Raw genomic sequence first — 12,082 nt, 5'->3', positions numbered from 1 at the left:
GTATGGCCTGTGCATTGACCCAGAACAGTAGTTCCTCTGTGGTTTTCAGGTTTACCTTGACTCCTAGATTTGGTTTTCCGTTCTTCATTTTGAAAGGAGAATGTCTTTTTCGAAATGATACTCCATCTGGGGATGTATCTCTGGTTTCATTTGATGGCAGAAGAAAGTCAGTCATAGAAGTCTTGTCTCAAATGGCATCACCACGGAGTAAAGTTGAAAAGAGCCGGGCCTCTGAAACCAAAGCACAAAACGTGGGCTGTGCCATCCCACAAATCTACCAAATCCCAGGGGATGTACAAAGTACCCTCTGAAAAGTCAGCACCTGGGCTTGCATTATCTGAATGTGCTGACTGAGGCTGCCTGAAGGTCTTAAAGGATTATCCACATTTTCTGCTTCCAACTGACCATGCAGAAATCATTTAAATCATCATTTAGAAATAACTCTTCTGTTGAAAATCAAAGTTGCTAAGGAAGAATGTGGCCTTTCAGGGAGGATGGCCAGGCTTCCCACCCACTGACAGGTTTTGTCACATTCATTCGTGACTCTGGTAACGGGGATGCTTTGTGACTTCAATCTGTTGATCTTGGCAGAGTGAGCTGGACAATCAGAGCTTTAGCAGACTTCCTTTTCTGGAGGAAAGGGGGACTTAGCCACCAAATGCACACTGCTAGAGAAACTAAAATCACTGCAAATTAGAGCGTTTGTGTCCTCGGAAGACAGGAACAGCAGTTAATGTGGAGATCTCTTGACAGTGCATAAAAGAGCTTGTACCTGGGACTTGGTGACAAAGTCTAAATTACAGTGATTAAGTTCCACTGCGTATTTCTGCGTGGGCTGTGTTCCTCCTCCCTCTGTCCTCCAGTCTCCCTGTTGATGATTGTGCAGGTTTTTTTGTGGCCCCCCATGAGAATTGCTTAATGTAGGTTGGTAGTTATATAGGGTTGTTATATTCGGATGTCATTAAGAGGAACCATACACATTGAAAGCTTTCTACAATTAAAAAGTCTATTAATTGCTCTAAAGTGTTATTTCCTAGAATGTATTTTCTATGAAGCTTGGGAATTTAGGGAGAGATTTTTAAAAAAAATTTTTTTTTTGGTAATGGCTGTTTCACTTTCAGGTGTTAAACCACTCAAAAAAATGATCTGTGGTGAACATAGGAGAGGTGAAGATAGTTCCAATTTTAGTATACTGTTACCAGCTGGGTTCATTTTTGTCTTAGAGTTCTGGCCTCGGACGTAGGCTGTGTGTCCGTTTGTGTGGTGACCAAAGACTTCCTTAGCTTACAGAACTCTAGTCCTGCTGACCAGGGGCCATTGCTAATGACAGAACTAGATTCAAGATCACCTATATAAAGCTAAAGGGAATTCCCTGGTGGTCCAGTGGTTAAGACTCCACACTTCCACTGCATGGGGCATGGGTTGCACCCCTGGTTGGGGAACTAAGGTCCCGCATGCCACGCAGTGCTGCCAAAACATAAAAAAATGAAAAGCAAACAGCCCACCTCAGGCTTGCACGTATACGTCTTGTCTGTAACATACTGACCTGACCTGTTCAAATGTCCAGACTCATGCACCCACTCGTTGCCAGCCGTTCTGCTGCTGCGTCTTGCTTCCTGTAGGCCCCCTCAGAGCTCTGGTGCCAATTAGTACCCACTTACGCGATCACATACACATTTTTACTACCCTCCAGTACAAGAGAACTTCTCATCCAATGTGTTCATCCGAAGCACCTGTGCAGAGTGTGCACCGCTGTGAGCATAACAGAGAGGCGCTCAATACACCAGCAGTATAGGTGTTCAGTACATTTTGATGAACAAATAGGAGTCATTTCTTCCTTTCTGTTCCTACTTTGTGCCTGATGACTCAAGGTCCCTACTAATAAACCAGTTTGAAAATAGCATAAATCCTTAACTCCTGACTGCTCTGGAAAACTACCACTACATTTCAAAGCTTACTGTATAGACCTGTCAATATTTGCACAAAGCTCTAGTGCTTTTATATACAAGTGTATGTGTAGGCGTGTACCTGAAGTCCTTGTGTGGCATGAGCTTTTAGTTGTCACTTCTATATAAGATTTCTTAATCTGCAGAATATAACGGGGAGAGACTTTATAACAGCTTATCTACAAATATCAATATCTGGGTATAAGTTGGTCAGTGTCTGACATTCACTAGAGGGCATGATTAAAGGCCAGGAAAAATGCCTGCCCACAGATGTTAGTACAGTTCAGTTTCATGAATGTGCTTTTTCTGGTTGACCTAATAGTTAACTATTCATGCCAGAAAAGCTGTACGTTTCTTGAGAGTAGGGGTGAAGAAGGACTTCTTATATTCAGTTTACATGGAACAGTAAGGAATGCCTCAGGCTACTCCAGTGTACTGACTGTGTATGAGTGCCTCTGTGTGTGTGTGTGTGTGTGTGTGTGTGTGTGTGTGTGTGTGTGTGTGTGTGTGTGTGTTAGAGCTTGTGAGTTTAAATTTTGTTCTCTACCCTCTTCGGCACCCTGGGTGAAAAATAGGCCTTGCTTCTTTGTTTAGAAATTATTCTGTTGTCTTTATCTGTAATGTTTCCCTCTTAAATCTCTTCTGCCTGGGATCTTTTAAAATTGCTAATGATTAATTACCTCTCCTACATTTTTTTCTTAGGGTGAGACTGTTATTTTTCTATGTTTTATGGACTAAGACTTTAAAGTGAAGCCTCTACAGTCCCCCAGGACTTCTCTCCAACATGTGGTTGGCTCCACTTGTCATATGTTTATGAATTGTTTTCATTGGTAACTTTTGCTTTGTGGTCGCGGACAGCGTGAACATTCAGGGTTCTCTTTTATTTTGCTTTTACACATCAGGACTCCAGGGGATCTGGCCTAAGCTCTCTTGCCCCATTTCCATTTCTTCCAGCTTATGAAAGTGGGTGATGATTTTAGCCAGAACTTCAGTGATGTTCAACTTACCTCAAAGAATGAATAAATACAACGACTATGGTTGAAATTTCAACATTGAGAAAATGAGAGCTCTGTCAAGCCCCAGAGGTCAGATTTCTTGATGCAGAGGTCACTGACAAAAAGTTTCTCATTACTTGGTTCTGTGAAGCAACTAAAGCATTCATCCAGTCCATATAGAAAGCCCAAATTCTCCAAATGCCATTAAATCGAAGACCAGCAGGAATTCTGCAAGGACAGAGTCTCTATTCTTTGCCATATTTAAACCATCCTACTATACTACTAGGGTGAGAATTTATCCAGTTGCTAAAAGAAAAGAAAGAATAATCTCAAGAAGAGAGAGATTCCATAATCTTTCTGAGTAATCTCAGTACTTAAGTCCCCTCCCTCTTCAAAATTTTGTCCTGTATCTACCTATCTGGAATTCCTCTAGCTGCAGCTTAAATCTGTGATTAAGAGAGAGAATAGTTTTTCTGAGCTGAGTCTTTTCTAAAGACTGAAGAAGATTTTTGAAGTCTAAGATTATGAAATTTGTAGATACCAACAAGTGGTGATGTTAAAATAATTTAACTATATATACATATATATTATATATATATATATATATATAGTGACAGCCCTTCACCTCCAGGCAAGTTGAGAGAGAAATGTAGGGAGAATAGATTTGGATCCTGAAATCCAGGTTCAAGTCTCAGTTCTGTTGTGGACCAGCCATGTGGCCTCTGGCCAGTCCCGCCATCTCACCGAGCTTGTTCCTTATCTGTAACTTAATAATACCTAGTCCCCTTACTAAATGGTTGTTTTTATATGTTTGTTGAGAATTTAAAAAAAAGTTATCAAAGGTATTGCAAACTGAAACTGTCCTTTTTCTGTCATTTCCTTTTATAAGCACTCCATCACTCAGTGTAGTTATCTAGCTACTTTTCCTTCAACAAACATGTATCTCCCAAGAAACTTTGCTTCTCGAGTTTCCTGCTTTGTTTTCTTTATCCTTTTTAGATGCCACATCTGGACGTGACACTTTTCTCAGCTATGCCTGATAGAATGATAATATTCGTAGTTATCCTGTTAGCTCCCTGTTAACTCACTCAGCATTGCAGACTTGTTCAGCTTGAGGTCTGCCGTGACCCCTGAGGTCTCTTCTGCTGGCTAGGCCTAGCCACTCATTCCCCTATGCTTTATGCATTCGTGTGCCCTTGTACTTATTAAATATCTCCCTCTTATAGATGAAGAGTCTTCTTTACTGCAGTCACTTGGATATCCCCTTTGCCAGCTTCATCATTCCTGCCTCACTTCTTTTTCCCCCAGTCCTTTAGAATTAGTATCTTCTGAAGCTCTCCTAAATTGTAGAGCCAGTATTGGACATAACTGGCTAGTGCTGAACACAGTGGGAGGAGTCGTCCTTAATCATTATCCTCCGCATTATCTGTCACCCGAAGGCTTATTTGTTATCTGTGCACCTAATCACAGGAAACCCATCAGTTCCCCTCCCCTTGGTATCAGGCCAGCATTCAGCCTTTGGGCAGATTTTGCCACAGTCATTTGACAAGTGACTAATTGCTGCTCTCCCCCTCCTGAAAATACCATCCCAGCCAGTCTAAAATCCGTCCCTCTGTGTCGTGCCTGAATAGTGGTGACTCCAGGTGTTTCCTTCAGCAGCTCTCGGTGACACGGAGAGTGGCCGGCAGATGTCTTCGGTAGGGGGCGGTAGCCTCATTGGTGATGAAGAAATTGCAGAACTGTTTCCCAGGCCCTTATAGCTTCACCACTTGGGGCTTTGACTCTTAACATGCAGACTGCCCTCCTGTCCTGCGGGGTTCATCCCTTTGCGAGGCGGCAAGCAGGTGTAGCTCCTCCTCTGCAAAGTGGCCCCCGCCGTGATTGGCGTCCCTTTTGGAAACTAGTCATCTAGTATCGTCTCCTATAAAGTTTTAGCACAGCTGGGAATGTAAGTAACCAGGTTGCAGCACATTTGGTTCATGGTTTCATTTGAGCAACAGGTCAGGATGAGAAGTTTGGATAGATTCAGACTGTCCCAAATTCTCAGATGCCCCGTTGCCTCTTCTCCTCTGTTTATATGACGAATCATGCATATGTGTGTGCCCTCTCTTCCTTTTCAAAATTCATGTCCTGTAAACCCTAGTGTTCAGAGCAGCACTGTTTACCATAGCCAAGACGTGAAGCAACCTAAGTGTCCATTGACAGAGGAATGGATAGAGAAGATGTATATTACACAATTGGATATTACTCAGCCATAAAAAAGAATGCAGCAACATGGATGGACCTAGAGATTATCATACTAAGTGAAGTAGGTCAGACAAAGACAAATACCATATGATATCACTTATATGTGGAATCTTATAAAATGATACAAGTGAACTTATTTACAAAACAGGAAGAGACTCACAGACAAAGAAAATAATTTTACGGTTACCAAAGGGGAAAGGGTAGGGAGGGATAAATTAGGAGTTTGGGATTAACAGATACACACTACTATATATAAACTAGATAAACAAGAAGGACCTACTGTATAGCACAGGGAACTATATTCAATATCTTGTAATAACCTGTAATGGAAAAGAATCTGAAAAGGGATATATATATATATATATATATATATAACTGAATCACTTTGCTGTACACTTGAAACTAACACAACATTGTAAATCAACTCTACTTCGATGAAAAAAAAATTTTTTTAATTCATGTCCTGGAATGACCAAAGGAATCAAAGGTTGGTCCATTTTTAGGAAAGGGGAAATGCCCTATACTTCATGTAAGAAAGAAAGCTAGTGTCTCTTCGTGTGGAATCCGGGAACACCCTGATTAAATTCTTAGTGCTTCCAGTTTAGCCATACTCACAGCTAAACTCACTTTTTTCTACAAATAGAAAAGTAGCAGATACTGCACTTGTCATTTCCTAACATATCTATTGCTCGTCTCTTTTTGTTCTGTATTATTGGCTTCTTACACAGTTCCTGGGGAGAGATTTAATTTGCCATGTGTACAACTAAATTGCAGCCTATTGAATTAACATGAAATCTCCAGGATAATGAAACAGCTCAGCCACACAGTTCCCCTTTGAAAGTAGGAAGCTGACAACTTCATTTCAGTCGTTTTGTAATTAAAGCCACTCAGAGATTCTTTGGGGAAGTGTGTATGTGCAGGTCCCTCCAAGTAGTTCAAGGCCAGCAGATGGGTCAGCCTCAAGGAGCCCCACCCTCCTGCACCCCCAGCGCGCGCGCGCGCGCGCGCGCGCGCACACACACACACACACACACACACACACACACACACACACACACACACACACACACACACACACACACACACACACACACACACACACACACACACACACACACACACACACACACCCTCTGGGCCGGGGGAGGGGGCCACAGAGGAAGGAGGAGACAACCCATTGTGGGGTGAGAAGAGTTGAGGGGTTAATGCAGTAGTTCTTAAGCTCTAGGGAATGTGAGAGTCCTTTGGGGGTTTGTTAAAATACATTACATTTCTGGGGCTCTAGGAGATGGGACGTGAGCCAAGGAATCATTATTTACATCAACACCTGCAGGTGACCAAAGTTCATGGCTGCAGAAACACTGCTCTGATGCCGTCACCTTCTTTTTTTTTTTTTTTTTTTTTTTTTTTTGCTGTACGCGGGCCTCTCACTGTTGCGGCCTCTCCCGTTGCGGAGCACAGTCTGCGGACGTGCAGGCTCAGCGACCATGGCTCACGGGCCCAGCCGCCCCGCGGCACGTAGGATCTTCCCAGACCGGGGCACGAACCCGCGTCCCCTGCATCGGCAGGCGGACTCTCAACCACTGCGCCACCAGGGAAGCCCTCCTTCTTGATCTTGACTGTGTGAAGCTGGATTTTGATGAAGTCATAACAATACGATAATTCACCTAGATTCGAGCAGTTCTCAATGGATGTGCACACTTGGGGGAGATTTTTGCCAACATACACAGCTCAGGCACCACCCCAACTCTGTCAAATTAAAATCTCTGGAATTAGGGCCTAGGGATGTGTATTTTTAAAGCTCCCAGGTGATCCTCCTGTGACAATCGAATTAGGGGACAGGTTAACAAACTAAAGTGCTCACCTTCGTGCTGTGAATTGTACACAGTAAAGAAGGAAGAACCACCAATGGATTAGTCATTTGTTTTTGCTTTTACCATGGTTCCCAAATCTAATCAATTGTTAAGTAGGGCTGTCCTTGATTATAACCATTAGTGAACAAAAGTGTGCTGGCATTTCACACCCGGGAGCTAGTGTCAGCTGCCCTGTTCACAGATAAAACCAATAATCAGGGTCTGTGGTCACAGATAAAACCAATAATTGGGGTCATGGATAATTAAGCATTTATCCTTTTAAGAATACACTTGTAAACAGAAGCATACTCTGTAGATGTAATTATTTCTTGCAGTAAAAAGAAAGCAACATCCAGTCTTAAATAGAGTATGAGTAAAATACACTATCTTTGTGCACAACTCTCCCTTGCATTTAAAACAGATGGCTAATTTGTCATTTATTTGACAGTTTCCTTCATCAAATATTGCATGCCTACAATGTCCAGGGACTATTCTAAGCAGGGAGAATATAGTAGTGAACAAAACAGTCAAAAATTTCAGCCCTCATGGAGCTTACATTTAAACTGGGGGAGAAGATGATAAACAAGATAAAGAAATTAAATATATAGTGTGCTTTGTAAATACTAAAGAGAATCCCTCTGTGCAATAAATATCTTACTGAGAATCTACTGTATTCTGGCATTGTTAAATATACAAAGATATCCCTGCCTTCAAAGAGTATTGTCATCGAGTACAAAACCTATTAAGTGCCTCTCAGGGAAATAATGGTAGTAATTGAATTTACATAGGAAGGAAAGAGCTCCAGAAACTGTATATGCTGTATACTTTACTCTTGCCTTTGATGTTTCTAAGCCTTTTCCATAACGCTCCCTTTTATGCAGTACATACATTATGACTAAAAGCAGCATAGCTGTTTCCTAAAACATGGAGGAAAGATTTGTAAATTAACAGACTGTGCAATTTACTGTGTTATCACATCAAGATACTTATTGATGAGAAATGTAAACTATAAGCGGTCAAATGTGCCTCTGGTACAGTGGCTTTTAGGGTCTGAGTCAGGGCCACAGCATCACCTGGGAACAAGTTAGAAGTGCAAACTCTCCTGTACCCCATCCCACCCAAGCTCCCGAATCAATCTCTGGGTTGAAGCACCACAATCTGTATCTTAACGTGCTGATGAGGAAGAATGACTTGAGTCAGTCAAACACACGTTACTCACTTGTGGATACCAGTCAAGGCAGGTGAAGCAAGCACGTGATTATCCAAGAGGAGAGGTGAGTCCATTAGACCCTAATTCGCTGTTTTTCACTTAATTGGCATCTGCTTCAGACACTAACCAGGGTTGAGGCTTGAGACATCTCCACATCTGGGCTACAAATGTGTATGAGGTAGGTATAGCTGGGTGAAAAAAATCTGCAAACTAAAGATTAGGTCTTGTCGCTAAGTAACAAATAGCTGCACACCTGTCATATGCTTTTAAAGTATCCCAAAGGCTGCACTCTTAGTATTTCAGAAGCTTCTCTGGGTTGATGCCCCCTGTGCTGATAACGCATTTGCTGTTAACCTGGGTCTCTGGTGTTACCGTCTGTGGGCTTGTCTGCCTCTATCTTTATGTGTCTCTCCCTGCTTTTTTCTTTTTGGTTCACCTTTCCACTTTTAGTCTCTTTTCCGTAACAGAGACCTACTATTATTTTGTTCTTATTGATTTATCAATAATTTACTACACTAATGGAAGAGTTTTGCATTCCCTTAATTTTATTTATTGATTTTGTTGGCGTCGCCCCGCGGCAGGTGGGATCCTAGTTCCCCAACCAGGGATTGCCCCCGCGTACCCTGTAGTGGAAGTGGGGAGTCTTAACTACTGGACCGCCAGGGAAGTCCCATTCCCTTAATTTTCAAAGCAAACAAATGGGATATCTGTTATCAAGGGGTAAAAACTAAATGAGATCGCATTGCCTTTAAAGTGATGTTGCCCTTTGAGGTTTTGTGAGGGGGTCTTTTCTTTCCCCTTTTCCCTAGATAGAAAAATCTTTGGGGGAAAATTGTTACAGGGATTATTAGGGTATGGCTAGTCATTTTTTAAGTTATATTTTCTATGAAGTTTGAACCTGGTTCCTCCTTCTTAGTTACAGAAATAAAGGAAATGGTTATATTTCATCGGAAGTGTTAAGACCCAGTTAGTGTGGAAAACCCTCGAGATCACCTTTGCCCTGTGTCCTGTTCCTCCCCCGACACTCTGTCCCCGTCTCTCCAGTCTTTGCAAAGCCTCAGGGACTGACATGGCCTTCTTTCAGGTCATCTATTTTTGCTTTGTTTTTGTGGGTGTGTTTTCATTAAAGTATAACATGCGTACAAAAAAAGGCACAGGTCATAAATATACATTGGGTTGGGTTTTCTCAAAGTGAACTTCCCATGTCATTGCTACCCAGATCAAGAACTGGAACTTGACCAGCATCCAGACACCATTCCTCCTACATGCCCGCCCACCCAGTCACCTCCCCCTCCTCCCCAGGTGAACACAATCCTGAATCCTAAGCCATACACTCATTTTGCCTGTTTGGGGGCTTTGTGTAAGTGGAATCATCCCATATGTATTACTCTGTGTCTGCTGTCCTTAAGTCGACGTTATGTTGGGGAGATTCATCTGTGTGTTGCAAGTAAGTAGCATTCGTTTATTTCATTGCTGTATTATATTTCCATGGTGAGAACACACCACAATTTGTTTATCCACTCTACTGTTGATGAGCATTGGAGTATTTCCAGTTTGGAGATAATACAAGTTCTTGTACATGTCCTTTGGTACATGTATATATGCACTTCTTTTCAGTATATACCTAGGAGTGAAATTGCTTGCATAGGATTTACACATATTCAACTTTAGCAGAGACTGTGAACCAGTTTACCAAAGTGGTTGTAACAAGTACCCACCTGCAGTGGATGAGTTGCTTCCCATCCTTTCTAGCACTTGATATTGTCTTTTTAATTTTAGCTGTTCTGGTAGGCGTATAGTGGTCCCTCTTTGTGGCTTTAATTTGCATTTTCTTGATAACTGATAATGTCGAGCACCAATGTTTAATGGTTTTTAGATATCCTCTTTTGTGAACTTCCTTTCCAGATCTTTGCCCATTTTTCTGTTGGGTTGTCTGTCTTGTTAATTTGTAGAAGTTAGTTATGTATGGAGAGGAGCCCCTTGTTGCATATATGTTTTACATATATTCTCTTTGTCTTTTGATGAATGGTTCTTAATTTTAATGGGGTTCAATCATTTCCTTTACGATCCTATTAAAGAAACCTCTGCCTCTATCATAAAGATGTTCTTCCATGTTACACTCCAGAATCTTTAGATCTACATTTAAATATACAGCCCATCTGGAATTGATTTTTATATAAGGTTTGAGGTGGAGTTCAAGATTCATTTTCAGATGTGTGTATATGTGTGTGTGTATGTATGTATGTACGTGTGTGTGTATATATATTGTACATGTATGTATGCACACACTCATATATAATCTCTAGACCATTAGGGTTTTATTTTTTGTTGTATTTTGTTTTGGTTTTTTGCTTATTTTTTTATAATGAACTTTTCTATTAGAATAGTTTTTGATTTCCAGAAAAGTTGCAAAGATAGTACAGAGAGTTCCCATGTACGCTTTACCCATTTTTCCTGTTCTCATCATCTTATGTCACTATAATACTTTTGTCATAGCTAAGGAATCAATGTTGATACATTCTTACGAACTAAAATCCATACTTTATTCAGAGCAGGACCATTAGATTTTGACCAGTGGAAGTGCTAGTGAGGCATGCTTTGAGACCACATCCTGTTAACTTAACCTTCAGTAACAAAGTCCCCTGGAGTGACCTGTCTTTGGTCTCAGCCTAAGCTGGAAAACTCAGCAGGGCTCAAGTGGTGTGACCGTAGGTCCCATGAGATAACTGGGAAGGAAGAATGGAAATCCTGCAGTTAAAGGCCCTCTAGGTTTGTTGTTAGCTTAAACTCTCATCTCTAGTTTATTTAAAATTCTGTCTGAGTTTTAAAGGTACAATGAGTAGTCTTCTCCTTGAGTCCTACAGGACTTTAGTTTTGTAATTTCTAACCAAAGTTTAAAATACATTGGTGATGAACAGTTTTTTATTTTTAATCACCATGCCTAATATTACATCCCCAGGACTTACTTATCTTATAACTAGAAGTTTGTACCTTTTGAACCCTCTTTAGCCATTTCACCCACCCTCCAGCCTCCACCTTTGACAACTACTCTGTATCTAGGAGTTTGGTTTTCTAATTTTTTGAGGAACCTCCATACTGTTTCCCATAGTGGCTGCACCAATTTACATTCCTACCAACAGTGCACGAGGGTTCCCTGTTTTCCACATCTTTGCTCACACTTGTTATTTCTTATCTTTTTGATAATAGCTATTCTAACAGGTGTGAGGTCTCATTATAGTTTAGATTTGCATTTCCTTGATGTTGAGTGATGTTGAGCATCTTTTCATATACCTGTTGGCCATCTGTATGTCTTCTTTGGGAAAATGTCTATTCAAATTTTCTCCCCAATTTTTTTTTTCGGATTGTTTGCTTTTTTTGTTACTAAGTTGTATGAGCTCTTTATATATTTTGGATATTAACCCCTTATCAGATACATGATTTGCACATATTTTCTCCTGTTCAGTAAGTTGCCTTTTTTTTTTAATATAAATTTATTTATTTATTTATTTATTTATTTATTTGTGGCTGTGTTGGGTCTTCGTTTCTGTGCAAGGGCTTTCTCTAGTTGTGGCAAGCGGGGGCCACTCTTCATCGCAGTGCGCGGGCCTCTCACTGTCGTGGCCTCTCTTGCTGCGGAGCACAGGCTCCAGACGCGCAGGCTCAGTAGTTGTGGCTCACGGGCCCAGTCGCTCCGCGGTACGTGGGATCTTCCTGGACCAGGGCTCGAACCCGTGTCCGCTGCAGGTAAGTTGCTTTTTTATTTTATTGATGGTTTCCTTTGCTACACAGAAGCTTTTTGGTTTGATGTAGTCCCTCTTGTTTATTTTTGCT

At 41.3% G+C, this 12,082-nt stretch overlaps 1 protein-coding gene across 11 annotated transcripts in view; it reads left to right on the top strand.

Moving 5' to 3' along the window:
* Nucleotides 1–12,082, top strand: part of SIPA1L1 (signal induced proliferation associated 1 like 1) — a 480,253-nt gene that overhangs the window by 436,518 nt on the left and 31,653 nt on the right. The window lies entirely within an intron of this gene.

Source organism: Grampus griseus (assembly GCF_964374135.1).
Source record: "Grampus griseus genome assembly, chromosome: 2".
NCBI lineage: Eukaryota > Metazoa > Chordata > Mammalia > Artiodactyla > Delphinidae > Grampus > Grampus griseus.
Note: the sequence above shows the minus strand (reverse complement) of the source record. Positions and strands in the feature narration are given on the sequence as shown.